This window comes from Rhea americana, unplaced genomic scaffold (genome assembly GCF_003343005.1).
Source record: "Rhea americana isolate MKP2758 unplaced genomic scaffold, rheAme1 scaffold_74, whole genome shotgun sequence".
Lineage (NCBI taxonomy): Eukaryota > Metazoa > Chordata > Aves > Rheiformes > Rheidae > Rhea > Rhea americana.
Window position 1 is genome coordinate 2,004,809 of NW_028186912.1, and position 17,720 is coordinate 2,022,528.

The 17,720-nt window shown below is 38.6% G+C and overlaps 1 protein-coding gene across 4 annotated transcripts in view; it reads left to right on the top strand.

Moving 5' to 3' along the window:
• The window catches only part of ENC1 (ectodermal-neural cortex 1), a 53,809-nt gene that overhangs the window by 9,939 nt on the left and 26,150 nt on the right, over positions 1-17,720 (top strand). For 3 of the 4 annotated variants that reach the window (XR_014897885.1, XM_085322087.1, XM_085322089.1), the window contains one exon: positions 741-3,868. The exons of the other annotated variant lie outside the window; for it this stretch is intronic. The gene's annotated coding sequence lies outside the window, so the exon portion shown is untranslated. Of the gene's footprint in view, positions 1-740; positions 3,869-17,720 lie in introns of those variants that run through there. 4 annotated transcript variants of the gene reach the window in all.

The following is a 17,720-nucleotide window of genomic DNA, read 5'->3' on the forward strand; positions in this document are numbered from 1 at the left end:
TATAAGAGACTTCAGGATGGAATTTTTGGTGCATGGTGCATTGCTGTATGAAAAGAAATGAGGCAGACTTTTGCTGTAACGAATAGCAGAGAAGTTTTAAGTAAGGGGATTGGTATGTCTCTTTTTGTATGTTGAATAAATTAAATCCAGAATTCTTAATGGTGAACATAGGCATTGGTGTGAGACACCTCCCCCCCCCGCTTTATTCCAACCAGGTTTGCCTTTGTCCAAGGATAGAAAAAAAACTCTTTGCACTGTATGTTCAACTAGGCTTTTGTGGAAGAGATGTTATACAAGATTATTTTCACTTAAACTAAACAGTTCCACAAACCTTTAACATTTTGSGGTTGCGTAGAGTAGTAGGATGCAGAGTCTGTCAGACTGAGCTGTACTGGGCCAATGCAGTTTATCTTCCAAATGACTTTATTTAAATAAAAAGAAAAATCAAATAGCCTTTCTGAGGTCAGTGGGATGGCTTACAGGGTAAGGCTAGTTGAAAAATAAAGGCAGAATCTGACCCTAAGTAACTATGTGCTTGGCTGGCCTATATATCAGAAGTTGGCTATTAAACAGGAACACTAAGCTTGGGGTGGGGGGAAGGGAGGGAAACCCGCAAACTGGATTGTGTCCTAAGCCTAGCTTGTAGCTTTTCTTTGACATCTAACAAAAACCTTATGAAATACTGTCTAGCAAAACTCTTGAAGTATTTTTTTTCTTTTTTTTCCCTACCATCCTTTTAGTTATACTCCATTATTTGGAGAAGAAAATTGGAACCTCAAATCTGGAGAAACGGTTTTAATGAAGAAAAATCGTTCAGTGTCTTTTGCATTTGAAGAAAATCATCTGCACCTTGTAAATTATCTAACCTAGACATGAAGGAACGGGAAGAAAAAGCTATCTTCAGTGCTTCAGCACATAGTTTAAATATGAATGAATGAACTTATGATCTGGTCCTTGTGCTAGTAATTGTGGATTAATGCCAATATTAATCAGTCTTTCAGAGGAGAAAAGACAACTTCTCTGAGCTGTACAGCACACAACTCTTGATTTTCATGGACTCCACTGTTTGTGTGTGAAATTTGAAATGGTTGTCACTTCTCTTTGTGATGGTTTGAAGTGCCAGTACCAGCTGCAAGGGAAGCAGGCCAGGTCTGGAGCAGTGAGATSTTGCTGTGAATGAAGATGCAACGGTATTTCTGCAGAACTCTGCTTACTTGAGTGAGCTTGACTGTGGGCAATGCCTACAGCAGCCTTTAGATGCCTGTGTTGTATTGTTCTGTGTGCAGTGAGTAACCTTCTGCTTGATAAGGAACAACACAGTGGTGAAATGTTTTTGCAACAGTGGAGAACAAAACGGATGTCCTCCAAATGCTTATTGTTCCTTTTCCTCCCTGTATTTATAAGTAATTCAGACTGTCCCATTCTTGTTATGTTACTTGTTGTAGATAYAGTTATTTATTGTTCAGTGCTTGCATGCTGAAACAATGCCTGCAATTGTCTTCATGTGATTGGGGCTTGTGTGAATTGTTGTACGTTTTGCACGTTTTGTGATCGCTGACTTGCTCTGCTGCACAAAGAAAGAAAACTGAGTAACAGTTGGAGGTGGGAGGGAGGGGTGACTTCCCAGTCGGAAATGGAAGGATTACAAGGCAGGATCTTAAATTACACACATACTAAAGGAAGAAGCCATGGAGGTCACTTTCTCAGGCCACCAGCTCCCCAGGTTGCATGTTGTGCGTCTTGTAGATGGTGTCCCCACTACATTTCATTTGCTGGTCATGCCTTTGAATTCCTAGTCTGGAAATAGCCCAAATCACTTACAACTCTCTCTTTGTGCAGCTTCCTGATTGCAACGCAAATACTGTGGAATAGCTTCTGGATACCAAGCCCAGATGAAGTCATTGTCCAAAGTTATTTATTTATTTATTGGGTTAAAGGGCAGGGTACTTACAGTATAGCCACATTGACCTGAAAGAGTAGAGTATGGCTGATTCAAGAATAAAACCAGAACATTTAAGACAGGTTAGTGATGAAGTTTTAAAAGGGCAAAAAAGTGGAACAACAATTTTGCACTGACTGAGTGGGCTCATCACTCTTTCAGAAGGGCAGCTGAGTGGGGAGATGTCAAAGATCCAAGCACTCTAGTAAAATGAGGATAGAAAATTAATTTCAGAACTCTTAACCTTAAATAGTCCTCAAACTCTGCTGCCTCTTATTTTCCATAGCCAGGTATGTCTTTAAACATTTGGGTGCTCAGTAGTGCCAGACTTAATTTTATAAACAAATTTCTTTATTTTTATCAGTCTTGTCTTGAGATAGGTGTGAAGCTACTCTTTTTTCCTCTGGATTTCAGAAGCTTATGTTTCACAGATGCCTTCTTTGCCAGATTCTGTTATGAAGCATGTATTGTATTGTTTTTTTTGTTTGTTTTTTTTTCTCAGTGTTTATAGAGCCCAATTTAACTGGTGCATTCAGTACCATGTTGGTGTATGCCAAAGTATAAGTAAAATGTTTGCATGGGTGCATGCAAAACAGAAATAGTCACATTGGTGATGCTTGCCTTTCTCTATGTGACAGTGATGTAGCTGTATTTGTGAAGACTTTATCATCTGAAAGTATTAACCCTGGTCACTGAAAATTTTCTTATACTGCCTTATGGTCGACTTGTTGTTTGGAGTAGATGGACCCTTACATTTCAGAAATAGAATATTTGGAGTTCTGCAAGTGCTGAGAGAACATTGCTTAATTATCAAAGACAATGGCTTTTTTAAGGGTAAGGCCCAGCTAGATGTGAACCGTTACAATTATAGTTCTTCTGGTTAAATTGATCTGCTGAAAGAATAGTGTTTTTTTGTTTTTGTTTTTTTTTTAAAGTGTTGAAACTCACAGCATTCTCCTCTGAATCGGCTCTTTTCTCTTATATGGCTTTTAAGCAACAGAAAAATACCTTAGAATAGATCTCTTTCTATAACCCTTTAGTTGCACAGGTTGTCCTGTTGAAATAAACAGGATTGAATTCTTGTTACTTTTGATCTTGTGGATCACTCCTGTCAATGCAAAGTGAGCCATAAAGTCAGACTTCCTGTGTTTTGCATGTTCTCTCCCCAGGCATAAGTCACTGCATGAGGCACAAGGAAGTGAAGAACCAGGTCCCAAGGGGACCCCTTGCTTGAATAAGGGCATGTTTTCTCCATCAAATTGATTAGACTCCTGACATGAAGCTGCACTGTGTCTATTTAGCTTACTGCACAATTCTGTTTTGTAGCACCATGAAACTTCCGAAAGTGGGATGAATTTTCTGCATCTATTTCCAAAGTTATGGTCTGCTTTCAAGTCCTCAATTAATTCCCGTATGTATACTGAAGGAAGCTGAAGTCAGGGTAGGCCACTGGCTCTGCAGGGAATATGCTGGGCTCTTGCTTTTTGAATTGATGTGGGAATCCTGGCTAGCTACTTGACCATTCCAGTCCTGCAAAACACCCCACACTTCGAAGCAAATGCAATTCACAGCGGAGTGCACACAAAAACCTTGGCATAAGATGAGAAGGTTCCTCTTATTTTGCAGGCTGGTTGCTGTAGAAACATATAACAAAGGACAGCCTTCCTCTTCTGGTATAATTGTGTAGCCCCTTTTCTCTAGGTCTGACACCTGTCTGAATAAGAGTGATTAGAGCAGAATAATGTTCTCTTTCCTGGCTGTTGAAGATGTGATTCACGTACTAAAAGAAACTGTACAAGTGAAGAAGTAAAATGTCTGTGTTATGTGTTTGTTTGCTACTCCATCTTAAGGTTTTGTAAAACTTGCAATTTTTTTTCACAATGTGAAACTGAAGGTCAATAAATTATTAGAGATTTTCTCTTTGGATCATTTCTTTTAAAGGTTGTCTCTGTTCCTCCACTCCACTTCCCCCTGCAGAAATGTTTTAAATCCTTTATAAGGTCCTTTTCCTGTCCTTTTAATAAAAAGACATCAACAACAGCAGTTCACTGCTTTAGTTTAAGCTTCTGCTTCAGTTGCACTTCCCTTCCCTTTGTTTTGTTCTACTGCTGTTACTATGATCTGTATCTCAAAGTTCAGTAGTTAAAAACTGAGAGCCTCAAAACATTTAAGAACAGGAAATGCAAGTTTGTTGGTGCTTGCAGGACAGTCTAGTGCCTGATATGACTTGGAAGCAGAATTAGGTATCTCAAATCCTTCATAATTATTCTCAAGGAAAAAAAATGCTGGCTGTGTATTAAACATTCCAGTTGTTTTATGTAATACATGCATATACCCAAACTCTTTGATCTTTTAAGCTCATTTATGTTTTTTTATTTTGTTTTGAAATATATATATATATATATTTTTTTTTTTAACTGGCTCTGGCCTTAGGATGTCCCTGACTGCTATCCACATCTAAAATCAAGTTACACAGTGGCATTTGTTTAAAATTTGTATAACCTGGTAGCCCAGTTGCCCAAGTCTGCTTAATATTGGCCTGTTGTCCTGCCTTGAAAAGGCTGTTCCACAGATGTCAGCCCATCACTTTGGAGCAAAGAAATAGGCATTTCTTTGCTTGGGTTGTCTCACTGCCTACCATCTCATCCCTTTGCCTATACAGTTCTGAAGAAGGAAGTAAAAGCAAGAAGTCTTAGGAGGGGTCTGTAAGTCACAGCACAGTGCAGTGAAGATATCCATGCTTCAGTTGCCATCACTAGTTTGTACAGCACACCTTCTGGCGCTGAGTGCACAGCCTTCTGAGCCTGGCCCTGGAAATGAATTTGTAGTGCTTATTTAGCAGAGATAAGAGAAAGGTAAGGTAATAGCAGGAGGGAGTATTGCTTCCTGCAAGGATGAACTTTTCTAAAATCTCCTTTCTACCTGTTTTAAAATTCCTGTTGCTTCCCTTGAGAAGCTACAGGCTTCTTCAGGATAATTATCTCCCCAAAAGAGTAAGAGTCACAATATTAAGTGACTTAATTGACTAACCACTGCTCAATTACCTTATATTTGAGGTAGTTGCAATCAGTCTTGGATAGGGGTGGAATGCTTATTTTAGAGAGTTTTGAAATATGAAAGAAATTGGTAGAAATCAGCATTCTAACAGTAGGGAAAGGTTAAGTCAGTTACAGTGCTCATTGCAAACTTTGCTTAACAATAACCTGGGTCTTACTGAATTTGCATTTTACCAGGACCTAGAATGCTTATAGCAGCACCAAGCATGAATAGACTGCTGTAGCCTAACTTGCTGGTGTCATTTTAGGGCACCACTGGAGGACTTCTATGGATTCAGACTACCCTTTCTTGGCTTTGAATGCAGACGGCTTCTTGTACGGGAGGTCTGATATGTATGGTGAGAATTTAAAATAGATAATTTACATATAAATTTAAAATAGATAGCTGATAACCTGTAAAATAGACTACTCCAAGGCATTGGCACTATTAATGCTAAGTATGAATACTAAATGCTTTGAATGAGTAGAAAGGAATCAGTTCATTAGTGCTGAGTAAGGCTCCATCCAGCATACCTGAGTGATCAGCCCTGACCTGAGAAAGTCCTAAAGGCTTTGTCTATGCTAGTAATTTGAACATGCCTGGGAACATTCTCTGGTACTGAGGCCAGCTGGCATGAAGCAGCCAACATCTCTTTGAGCAATCCCTCTTCCCTGCAAGACAGGGTGGCTGCATGTGAGCTGTTTGGGGTGGCCACTGGAATGCTCTGACTCCTGCACAGGAACTCTTTGGAGGAGTGCAAGTTTGCACGGCCAAAAACATGCCAGGGACTGTTCAAACAATTTAGCAGAATAGAAAATTGTATTCACTGGCCTGGGAACGTTCCTGAGCATAGTTTAATTTATTGCTGTAGTTGTAGCCAGGATGTCCAAGTAGCATCATATTTAAGTCCTGGATAACTGGGCAGAAGCTGTCTGACATAGCATTAGTGACTTCAAATGATGAGTTCTGAAGGGGTAGAGAGATACTGCTTCCAGTGCTATGACATGAACCTTTAAAAGTACTGAGAGAAGAGAACTACACATGTGTATACGAATAGCTTGCGCACCTGAAGGTAAGAGATGGAAGGACGCTTAGGGCTTTGCAACAGCAGGTGTAGTATTTTAATCTTCTGGTTTAGATAAAAAACAAAATGCAGAGAAACTTTGTCATGAAAAGACAGGTTAAGTGTCCATGTGAGTATCAATACATGTATCTTTGACCAGCAAATTCTGAGGAGCAGAATGAGACAAGCTAAGGCTCTTTCATCGTGAAGGATCACTAGTCCCCAGCTTAACTGGCCTAGCATTCGTTCTGGCACTTAAACTTCTAAAACCTGTAAAATTTACTCCGCTGCTTAGTATGTTAAGGCTGAGATCTGGAATCATAATCTGGCCTATCATGTTTGTGTGTGCAGATGAAGCATACAGAAACATGCACAGCTATCACACAAAAATGTGCAATTTATTCAGATCTTTACATTTATGTATAGGYGTGGCATGAAGTAAAACTAAATTTCCCTCAGTGGTTAACATATGCACATGCACAACAGGACCAACTGTTCTGTATTTGTCTTTGATAACAGTCTGTGAATTTTGAAGTATCAGTATTTGTTAAAAATAGTATGTTTAAATATGAGAGTCAATCTTAAGACTGAAAATGTATGTAAAACGTGACTGTGAATTAAAATGAGTGGTCAAATAAATTACAGATATTTTTCATAATAGGCTACGTTCTGGCTTGACATTGGTCTGACAGTCTCAGGAAAACAAGTTGGACAATGTGTCCTTTTGTGTTTGTGTCTAGTTACCCTAGAAACCATAATCTTTATCTTTGAAGCAATGGGGAGCTGTGAAGGAGGGAAAGCAACTGGAATTTCTGCAAAGACCCCTCCTAATCCTGCTTCTATGTTATCAGATATTTAGTAAATTATTTCACATGTGTGATGGATGAAATTCATTAGGTATTTTCTAATCACTGTGTGCAATTTGCGGGTCATATCCAGTGCTTTGATTTAGAACTGAAGTTTGTGATTGACTGTTACTCATTTCGGTGAAACAGATATTGAAATAAGCCCAACTCACAAATACAACCTGTAAGATTTAATGTATCTCCAGTTTCTTCTATTAGATTTCAATGCATCTTGACACATTTCATCACAACAGTTTCATGAAGGAGTAACAAATATTTAGTCCCAGAACAAGGCAGGGAAGCTGATGCATGCTAGATTTTTCAAAGCATGCAACAAGAGTCATTGTAGCAGAGCTTCCCTGGATATTATCAGCGCCTTATCATAGAGCCACAGTATGCATTATGCCAGTGAATGATATTTCAATTTTTTCTGTAAGACTGTGAAAACTCCCCTTTTTTTATTCACATGGTTAATTGACTTGAGAAGCACTTAAACTGCTTACAGAGTTTATGTCTACCAGGATTAGCAGAAATAGAGGGGACTTGTCACAAGGTAAACATAAAAGGGCTGGGATTTTGTATAGTGGTCTCATGTAGGAAACAATAKTTTTTTCAGGGAAATGGTTGCTGTTTAGCTAAAGAAGGAAGTAGACAGATTTGGATACCTATTGGTAGTTTTACATACAATCAAAATGTTACAATGCTCTATAGCATTCCTTAAAATTTTGACAGATACTGAGCAAAAGAAAGAAAGATGCAGGTCTGATTTTTTTTCTTAAAGTGATAGATTTTCTTTTCATTTCGAAAATATAACTAGCTCAAAAATATTTTAGAGCAATTTAAAGTCTTGGGATCACTGTAAAGTGACTCATGCAACTCAAATTTTCTTCTAGGATGAACTGTTGGCTGGAATGGCCTGGATCAAAGTACTCAAACTGACTGAGGGGAGAAAAGTTTAGTGAGTGGATTGATAAAAGTGTCCCCGAGCACACAGAATAGTGCTCCAGCTCCCWTTTACACACAGACTTGGTCTTTATTTTCTTTCRTTTCTGTCTTTGCGCTTCCAGCCTGTTCTTGCATAGACTTCTGCCCAAGCTTGTCCAGTGAGTAGGGAAGAGCAGCAAACCTAGAAAAAACAGGGAAGAAGAAAAGTAACATAGATGAAAAGCAAACTGTGCTGAAGTCATGAGTGCTTGTGGTACAAGGTGGCCCTAATATTGCCCATGGGAGACATGCCTTATCTGCAGCCCCTCATTGCCAGTGCTGCCCATTCACCTTGACCAGCAGCAGGGTGTGYGTAGATCAAAATATATAAAAAGTGAGGCTGGGACAGTGTGATACCCCAGCTCTTTCCTAAGAGCTCTGTTGCCTGTGGTGAAAGCTAGGACAGTCATCTTATCCAGGCAGGACAAAATAAGGGAGAGGGAAGCTGTGTCCTCCATGCTGCTCTGCTGAGCACAACTTGGGTTCACAGGTAAATTGCTTTTGATGTGTTCACTTGCATATTTCCATTGAATTTGGTCCAGAGGTTATATATCCCATGGCCTGATAACCCTGCAGAGGATCAGCCTTTTGTGTCACTCTACCCATTTGGAAGAGCATTAGCCCCATTTTCTTATGCCTCACAGCTATTAGCTGTTTGTATTTGGCACAGACATGTATCTAGCTGTTTCTGGTTAACTTGCAAACCCTGAAAATACCCATGTCATAAGGTAAGATCTGATGCATAGTGTTTTGTTGGCTTTAAAGAGGTTAGTCATCAGTGCTGATATACTTCTATTTAGCCGAAACATGCCTTTCATCTTTGCTCCTGAATACAAAGTTCTGGAACGGTTTGATGCATATGCTCGTGGTAAACGTTTCAACAAACACCTCACTGTACTTTCAGCCTTGAAACATCCTCTGTGTTTGGAGGATAAATATTGGAATTTATTTTCTATCTTGTATTTTCAGCACATAGGCTAGAGTTGATAGAAACAGCTCCCTTCTCCCTGTCCCCCAACACAAATGAAATTGTCACTGTTTTAGTAACAGAGTAAGTAAGTCTTTTTGGCACCAAAATGGTTATGGCAAATTATTGTTCTACTCACTGATACCTCTTACCACTCACTTAATTGTTTTTTCCCATGTATCTTTCCTTACATGGTGTATTTTTCAGATATCTTTTTGCATATCTCCTTGTGATGGATGTTTGGTTTACTTAATTTACTCTATATAAGAATATTTAAATAAAAAGACATAAGAACAATTTTTAACTTAGTTGAAATAGCAAAAAAGATTCCTTTTTAATATCTAAAATAAAGATTTTTTCTATTTTTTTGAGCTTTTCTAGTTAATAATTCTTGAAGTCCTAGCCTATAAAACACATTTAGTTTCTTCCTTCCATCTCAGATGTAGCCTATTCCCTACAAGCATGTCTCTGTGTGTTTAATTTTACACAGCCTTAGTACTCCTATTGAATTCAGTGGATTAATTCAGAGTACATAATGTTAGCATTTGTGAGTTGCCTGATTGAGGCTCATATTAATGTGAAGTAATTTCATGATGTAGCAACACAGGGTGCTGATATTAAGGGTTAAGATGCCGAAACTGTTTCATTCTACTGAGGGCATCAAAAAGATTGCTCCTGTGAAAAATAGAGATTACCTTCTCCTGAGGGCACATGAATTGCAATAGATAGAGAACAAATGTGACAGCTTGGAAAATCCCAATTTAATAATAATGTCAAGAATATAGATAACATAATTTTAATAGTTTTAGATTGTTATCTTTAGAATTTATTTAGAATTCTCTACTAGTTATGCGGTACTAGTTTTTATAATGTATACAATGCAAAAACGTAAATATGCATTCACTGAAATTTCCCCTGTCTAAACAGTGATGTGTGCATTAAAAATAAACATACAAAATATTTTCCAGAAGGTTGCCAAAATATAGTGGCAGAAAGGGAATGCCTTTACTTTTCCTTCCCTGAGTCCCTGATGCTAGCTACTTACTGATTCAGAGAGCTCAGTCTGAGAGTTCATAATACTTACAAAGAATTAGATCCAAAAGTCTTAAATTTATTTCAGTCTATTCTGATGATTAGTTAGTAATCTCTCATTAGTATTAGTGATTCTGTGATGCTGTTGAATACTAGCAGGCGCTTCTGCTGTAGATGTGCTCAGTGAGAGCACATCTCTCATAAGTAGTGTGCACTGTCAGAACTGAGTTTGTCTTGAGATCAGGTTTATGGTCTAGGGCTATGGTCAGGTTTGGGCAGACAATTTTTCCTCTAGTTCTGCATGCTACATGGATTTATTATATTATGAAATATGTCTAAGCAGCTGCAAGAAACCCTGCAACTGGAAGCTGTGGCATAACTAACTTGCCTGAGAAATTTTTCTTTGAAAGCTTTCCTGGATATGAAAGAGTTCCCTTGGAATCATCTAAATTGAATACTGCCTCTCCAAGAGCAGACTGTGAACACTCTCAGAGTTATCCAGTCTACCACAACTCATAACTCAGGGAAACACTCTACATGCAGGTCATTTACCATCTGAACCTGCRTCAACAAATTGAAGATTTTTGGATATAATCCTTCTTCTATTAACATCTCGTTAGTTCTACAACAAAGAGTTTTTCTACGTATGAAGATAGGCTGAAAATGAGTGGATATCCAGCATTTTTATAAGAAAGTGTCATAGCATCATGGAATGACAGAATGGTTGAGGTTGGAAGGGACCTGTGGAGATCATCTAGTCCAACCTCCCTGTTCAAGCAGGGTCACCTAGAGCAGGTTACTTCATTGATCATATCTCCAAGRTCAGAGATGCTATGATGTCTCTGGGCAACCTGTTTCAGTGTTAGATCACCCTTACAGTAAAAAAGAAAAAAAAAATCTGATTTTTAAGTGGTATTTCTTGTATTGTGCCCATTGCCTCTTGTCCTGTCACTGAATACCACTGAAAAGTGTTTGTCTCTGTCTTCTSTACGCCTTCCATCAGGTTATTGACTATATCTTTCTCATTCATCTTTATTTAAAAATTGATCTAAGTAGCCAAGATTTGGCACTAATTTGAAATGAGAATGATGTATGCTAAAATAGCGGCTCACATTAGACTCTTTTTTTTTGGGACATGCAGATTTTATTCAATTACAAGCTCTGTGTAATGTATCTTGTCATGTAGTGTCACCCACCAAAATTGGGTGAAATGGGTCCTGAATTCGGGTTCTAAATATATTAACTAARTATATGGACTTCAGAGATATAGTCTGATTCTCCTCCAATTAAAATGTGTTTTCAGAATGTAATAAAATAAAGATCAATTGTTTTATGACCAGGCGTAAACCTAAAAATCAATGTTATTTTATGGATGGGCTATATCTTTCTATCAACAAGGCAGATAATGCAATATCTTTTTTTTTTTTTTTTAAGTTGGAATGGCAAATACATTGACACGTGAAGAGCTTTAGAACAAAAATGACAGTCCTCTTCTGCCATTAGCTAAGATCTTGATTCTGTATCTTTTTGGTAATGTAGTACTCCCAAAGAAATTGTTAGGAAGTTAGTGTGTGAACCAGACTTAGTGTGCATAGACTTATAGTCAATAAAGTATAAAACTTGCTAATGCTGTGTTGTTGTGGCATTGATATATTGCAGGCAGCAAGAATGCAGTCGTTACAGTTTATAAAATGATGATATGAGAGACTCTGTTAGGGAGCAGAAGGATACCAGCAGGTGAGTAAATACTGTGTTGTGGTTGACATAGAGAGTAGAAGATGAAGATGTGGCTTATTCAACAACCCAGTGTATGGAGATAAAATGCAAATCACCAAGGAAGGCATCAGCCCTTATGCAAATAACGCTTTCAGACCTAAACCTTCCTCTTGTGTTTCAGGCCTCCATAGCTCCTATTTGGAGTCTCTTGCAAAAAAATAGATGTTCACTGAAGTGTGGGAAAGCAGATACCTGGACTAAGTAGGAGCCTTCTGGGGAAACTACAATGATGGTGCTGTTGGGATTTTTAAGACTTGGAAGCTTGGTTTTATTTAACTGGATAATTGTAATCAAATCAAGATCAAATACCTTATGTTTCATTGAGGATCTAGAAGTGCTGGTCAGCTTCTATATATACTTAGCTAAATCATCAAACCAAAGCTACAAAAACAATTTGATATGAAGGCAGGACAGTAAGATGGGTAATCGCTGRCATACTGGTAAATTTAAAAGTAGGTTAGTTAATCCATATTATAGAGAGAACCGTATTACAGAGAGAAATTGTTGTTTGTGTATGATCTTGACCGTATTACTAGCGCTTGACCATATTACTTGTGCTTGACCGTGTGGTCTTGACCATATTACTAGCTTGATCATATTACTAGCACTGAATGAATACTTCCAATAATACTCTTGAAAAAAAATCATTGAGGAAAAAAAAAGTGGATTGGGATTTGCTTTAACTGTGACCATTTTCCACAAATATTCTCTCAAGCAGATCTGAAGGGGGTAAGGAGATACTCGGAACAGGAAAATTTTCTAGGGAATAGCCTTTGCAGATTCAAGTCTCAGATCTATGTATTTGTTCTCCTCTTCCATAAACTGTAGCCACAGCTTTCCACTTTGGGGATTTTTCCTTGGTTTTCAAAAATAATTGTTTTCCTTTAAAGAGTTGAATGCTGTTTCTTCCAGATATTCATCATTTCACAAACATGCTTAACAATAATCTTAGATATACACTTTTTTCTCTTTCAGTTAAAAAACACGATCATAGTGATATAGACAGTAGCTACAAAATATTTAATCAACTGTAGACAGCTGCTAGGAGTGTCTCATGAGTGAACATCCATCCCACTTTGCTCTGATCATACACAGTTTCTGTGCGTATTTCCCACAGCGTGTATTTTGTTCAAATGCCCTGCGTGAGGTTTTGAAGAAGTGGAATCTCAATACTTGTAATGGAGTAACCTCCAACTTGCTGGAGATGTTGAATTTGATATTTAAGTTAATTTTTAAATTGATCTATATTCACTTGAGAAACTTTAAAAGCTCTCATTCTGCTATTCCTCCTCATAATATTGTTGAATTAAAATCAACAGGAGTATCAGTACATGTTCTATGAGAGTCTAACATTACACAAACCCATGTTCTGTGGCCAGGACTGGCTACTGACTGCATAGCCAGTGAGATTCAAGCTCTAACTGTAATGTTAAAAATCTTATAATATAAATCTGGCAAAATCAAGTGGAACTTTTCATTGTGATTGTGAAGACTGAAAGAGTGGGAGCAACTGATTGTTCCTATCATGTAATCTCTAAAGGACAAGAGGTAGCTCTTTCCCATCTGGAGGCAACCATAAATCATTTAATTTAATCAAATTATCTTGTTTGTATTGTACTACTGCCTTTATACTGTAGTTGTTGATAATGTTACAGAAAACACATCCCAGCTATTTTTGCCCTATATTTCTAGGGAGATGAAGTCACCTGTGAAACACCAAACAATGGCTGAGTATGTCTGAAAACTGAAGTAGACTTTAAGAGACCCACCCCAAGGATATATAACTAGTTAGTGGGGCAGCTGACATGAAAGGTTATAGTAAAACATGGACAAACAAATAGCAGCCCAAAGAAGCCTTCTCCTTTCATCTGTTTCTCTATGTTGAAGAGGCAGTTTTCTGGAGTAGCTTTCATGARTATCCACCTCTTGTCAAGAGAGACTATTTTTCTTTAGGTAATGCCTCATATCTGCTTTCTCTAAATGCTCAAGACATGCTTGAATAAGCTCATGTTTTATGTGTGGTTCATGACAAAGTATTGACTAGTTAGTACTGCCTGACTGTACCTGCTGTTGTCTAGGAGAAATTTGGTAATATATGACTGCTGCTGCAAAACATCCCCCACGAGTGTACAAGGGATGCTCTGCAGCCTCTTCATGCCCTTYCCTGTGAGTGGCGGAAGGGTGAAGTTACATTAATTTTTGACTGTTTTGGCCGCCAGAAGTTGGCAGGGAACAGTGATGTGCTCAGAAGGGAAGGCAGGACTTTGTTAAGCACCATGGGAAAATGCACCTTTTGGAAGAATTTAGGGGAAAAGCAAAAAGGGTGCTTGTTTACCAGAGCAGAAGAAAAGGGACAAGAAGTAATGGAATGAGGAAAGGTTATGAAAGGTGGCCTTCTCACTGTCTTTCACGTCTTTACCTGATGTTGAGCATGGAATAATTTACACAGAGGAAACTGCCTCCTGTAAGGGAGCTGCGTGGCATAGTACTTGGCCAAATTTAACCACTGCAGGGTTTGCCTTTTGTGGGATGTGAGCAGTTTTTMATCAGTGGATTGCAACAGATCATTACTGTAGGAAAGTGTGCAACAGAGAGGTAAAACTCAATCACATTACAAGAACAGAACCTGCTAATCAATCAATAATAAACATAAATTATTAATATTTGGGAGAATGCTAATTGGTCCTGGCAAACAGTATGCCAAGACGTGTTGTAACTGCTAAACACTACAGATTAATGGTTTGATTTACTGGCAGACGTGTGGACCATGGGTTCTCGTTGTGGGAAAAGGTCTTGCTGTCAGTCCTTCTTCCCACTGGGGAGAAGTGACGACAGCTGAAGATTTACTTGTCTGTCACACTTCCCAGCTATGGATGAGAAGGGAGTCCAAAGGGAGGATTAAATAAGCCTAATGACTGAAAGGAGATCTATAGGGAGGGCTGAGGAGACTGAATTAGGGCTTTCTAAAAGCTAACCTTGCTGGTGGAGATAGAGACTTCCTAAYGGACAGGACCGTGCAGAGGCCAGGGAGACTTGCAGGCGTGAGGAGACAGACAGGARATGATATCTGCTGGAATAATGAATGACTATGATGTGGCAGGAGCTCTGGCAAGGCAGAGGGCCCTATGAAGACCAGGAGTATAGTTTTGTGCTGAACTCACAGGAGTCTGAATGCAACTAGCATATAGCCCACCACCATACAAGCTGCCTTTATTTTGTGGAGTTGCTTTTATGCAGCCCCTATTACAAAACACTCAGCAATATTAAAGTGCATGAACAAAAAGCAGCTGAGAAGTTCAGATACACATTGCAMGTGATTAAGATGCTTTTGTATCAGATTTTATCCTGAATTCATGACTATCTGCAAAGCTATGATAGTCAAAGCCTGCCATAATAAAGCTGCTTTGTAGTATCTGACTCTTGTAGTAGCAAGGTATTTTGTCAACTTGTTGAATACTGTAGTGGCTGCATTGGAGCCTACATTACTTCTCCAGCACGCTCCACAAGAAAACTAAGATTGCTGGAGCAGGAGACAGCCTTCTTGTGGGACAGGAGAAATGAAGTCGGGGGAAATAAGTAGGAAATGGTTTTTCAGAAAATAATGAAATTAACTTCCTGTGAATCAAAGAGCCATTAAGCTGCTTTCACACTTTTGTTTCTTTAACTGTGCCTTCTCTAAAGCAAACGTAGCAGCTTGTCTGTGTATGTAGATATATAAATACAGGTGTATACCTACAACCCCCCCCCCGATACACAGTATGAGCGCTTAGTGTACTTCTAGAATTCACTTCACTTTATGCTGAAAAAGATGTAGACAGAACAGACATGCATGGGAACTGAGTAAATCTTTCTGAGACTTGTTGTGAGATAAGGAAATATTATCAAATTAAATACTATATTGTGCAGTAAACTATTGCAAATCTCCAAAGTCCTGCATTATGAGGAAGGATGCTGGGGAATCTTTTTAACAATAAACTGGAGAGAATGGGCAAGTCACTGCAATATATTGTGGCTAGACCTGAACTTTTCCAGCCTGTGGCCTGAGCTGACTGAAAGTTGTATGACAGTAGATAACATGGCACTAATTCTGAGGAATTAAGCCTTGCAGAGGATCAGAGTATATTAGCTGAAGTGCTAGCAGCTTGCACTTGGACTGTACTAGCCTTTGCATGGTGCTGTTTGCTGGCTTGGGGCAGGAAGAAGCTTCACTTCTGTCTGACTGAAGGACATCCAGCTGATACTCCAGCACTGAATCTGCGAGAACTTAGCATTAATTGATCAGATATAGTAGCAAAAGGTTTCTTTTAAGATCTTGTCTCTGGAAAGTCTGATTTGTAGCTTAATGTTAGGATCTATAAGTGGCCCAAATACATTTCTCTGACATATCTATATGGTATCCTTTGAAGTGCTGTCAGTGTTCATTCTGACAGCAGGTCCATGAGGGGAGGCTCTATGCTATGGTTTGACAAAGAGAGACAGAGTCTTGCATATGCAAGACAATTTTATTCTGCAATTACTTCAGTACAAGAAGTACTATAACTACGTCAGCTGAAATTTGCACCTTGTCTTATTATTTTAAGACAAGGTGCAAATAACTAGGGGTCACAAAGGAAGCTTGCAGCATAGGGTGGAACCAAAGCCCTAAATAGCACCTAGACTGCCAGACCATCCTTATTCTGAAAATTAATGACTTCAGTGGCTAGAATGAAACATAGGAAAATCTGTTTAAGGTGAAATAATTTTGACATCAAAAGATACTATACTTTTTTTTTTCCTTGATTGGTCTAGGATAGATCCTAGTTACAAAGYTGGGGTACTATTACTATCGTGGTAATCTCTCCTCTCCCTCTTCCCCCTTCTTTCATCCAGTACATTCCTAGATATTTGAACTCTCCTACCACATCCGTAACAGAGTGATCTTCCACAYGGCCTGCTCATGAGAGAACACAGGCACATTGGCACCTCAGCCCATCATCAACACCAGGTGTGGTGCGCAGGTCTCTGGTAGTCAGTTGTTCTTGTGAAGCCATTAAGAAACATGCAGTTTCTTTCTCACCCTCAGCTGTATCAAAGAAACAATACATCTCAAAACACAGAAATACGTGAGGTAGCAGGTAAATATAAATCTTTGCTTTTGATTAGAGCCTAACTAATAATTTCAGCCCTGCATTCTCAGTTCTTTTATTTTAATATCGGTTCTGAAACAGCTTAGGAATCAATCTTTAATTAACTAATAAACAAATTCTCTTGCCATTGAGAGGGAGACTTAAAAGATCCCTCTAATTACTGGAACGAGATCTAAGTTTGATTCCAAATACTAGTTTGCTTCTTGTTTAAGGTGTGATTTTATTCAGTGAAGTGAGGTGCTGGTAAAGTGTTACAAAAAGTTTTCATTTGCCTCCTCCTTCCATCTCAGCTGAAGTTAGTGTTATGTAAAGGGAGGACTTCTTTAAATCCATATATGCTATTAGCTCTACTGCTTGAACTGGACAGATAGGTGAAATTGGAGTCATATGAGAGCTCATGAAATTTAAAGAAGTCTTCTTTTCATGGCTGATTTCTCCTTGTTTTGTGATTAATACTTTGCAGTTTGTCTTTAGAGTCCAACTATATAAGCCAGAATTGGACCAAGAACACTGTTATATTAAATGGATGCTGTAGGTCATTGTTTATAAATAGTTCCAAAAATTTCCTCGTAACTAAACATTTTTCTAGGACTCTAGATAGAGAGTTGCTTGTCTTGACTTCCAAGTTAGCACTGAAGGATATCTTCGCATTGCTATTTTCCTCCCGTGTTTTGCCCCCCCCCCCCTTAGGTATGTAAAATTATGTTAATCCTACTTCTCTCAATGCCCCTCCTTTTTGGAACCATCTGGTTTAAATTTTGCTTACCTGCTTAGTGTAAAACAAGTCCTCTCTGCCTGACTGCATAAGGAAGTCACAAGTCATTAACAGCTTATGTTAAAATACCTAGTGGGAATATGCAGTCTGCCTACACTGATATGTTTTCCTAAGGTGGGGAAAATTATATCAAATGCAGCAAACTAAGAATGATGATTAAATTGGGAAGATATCTCT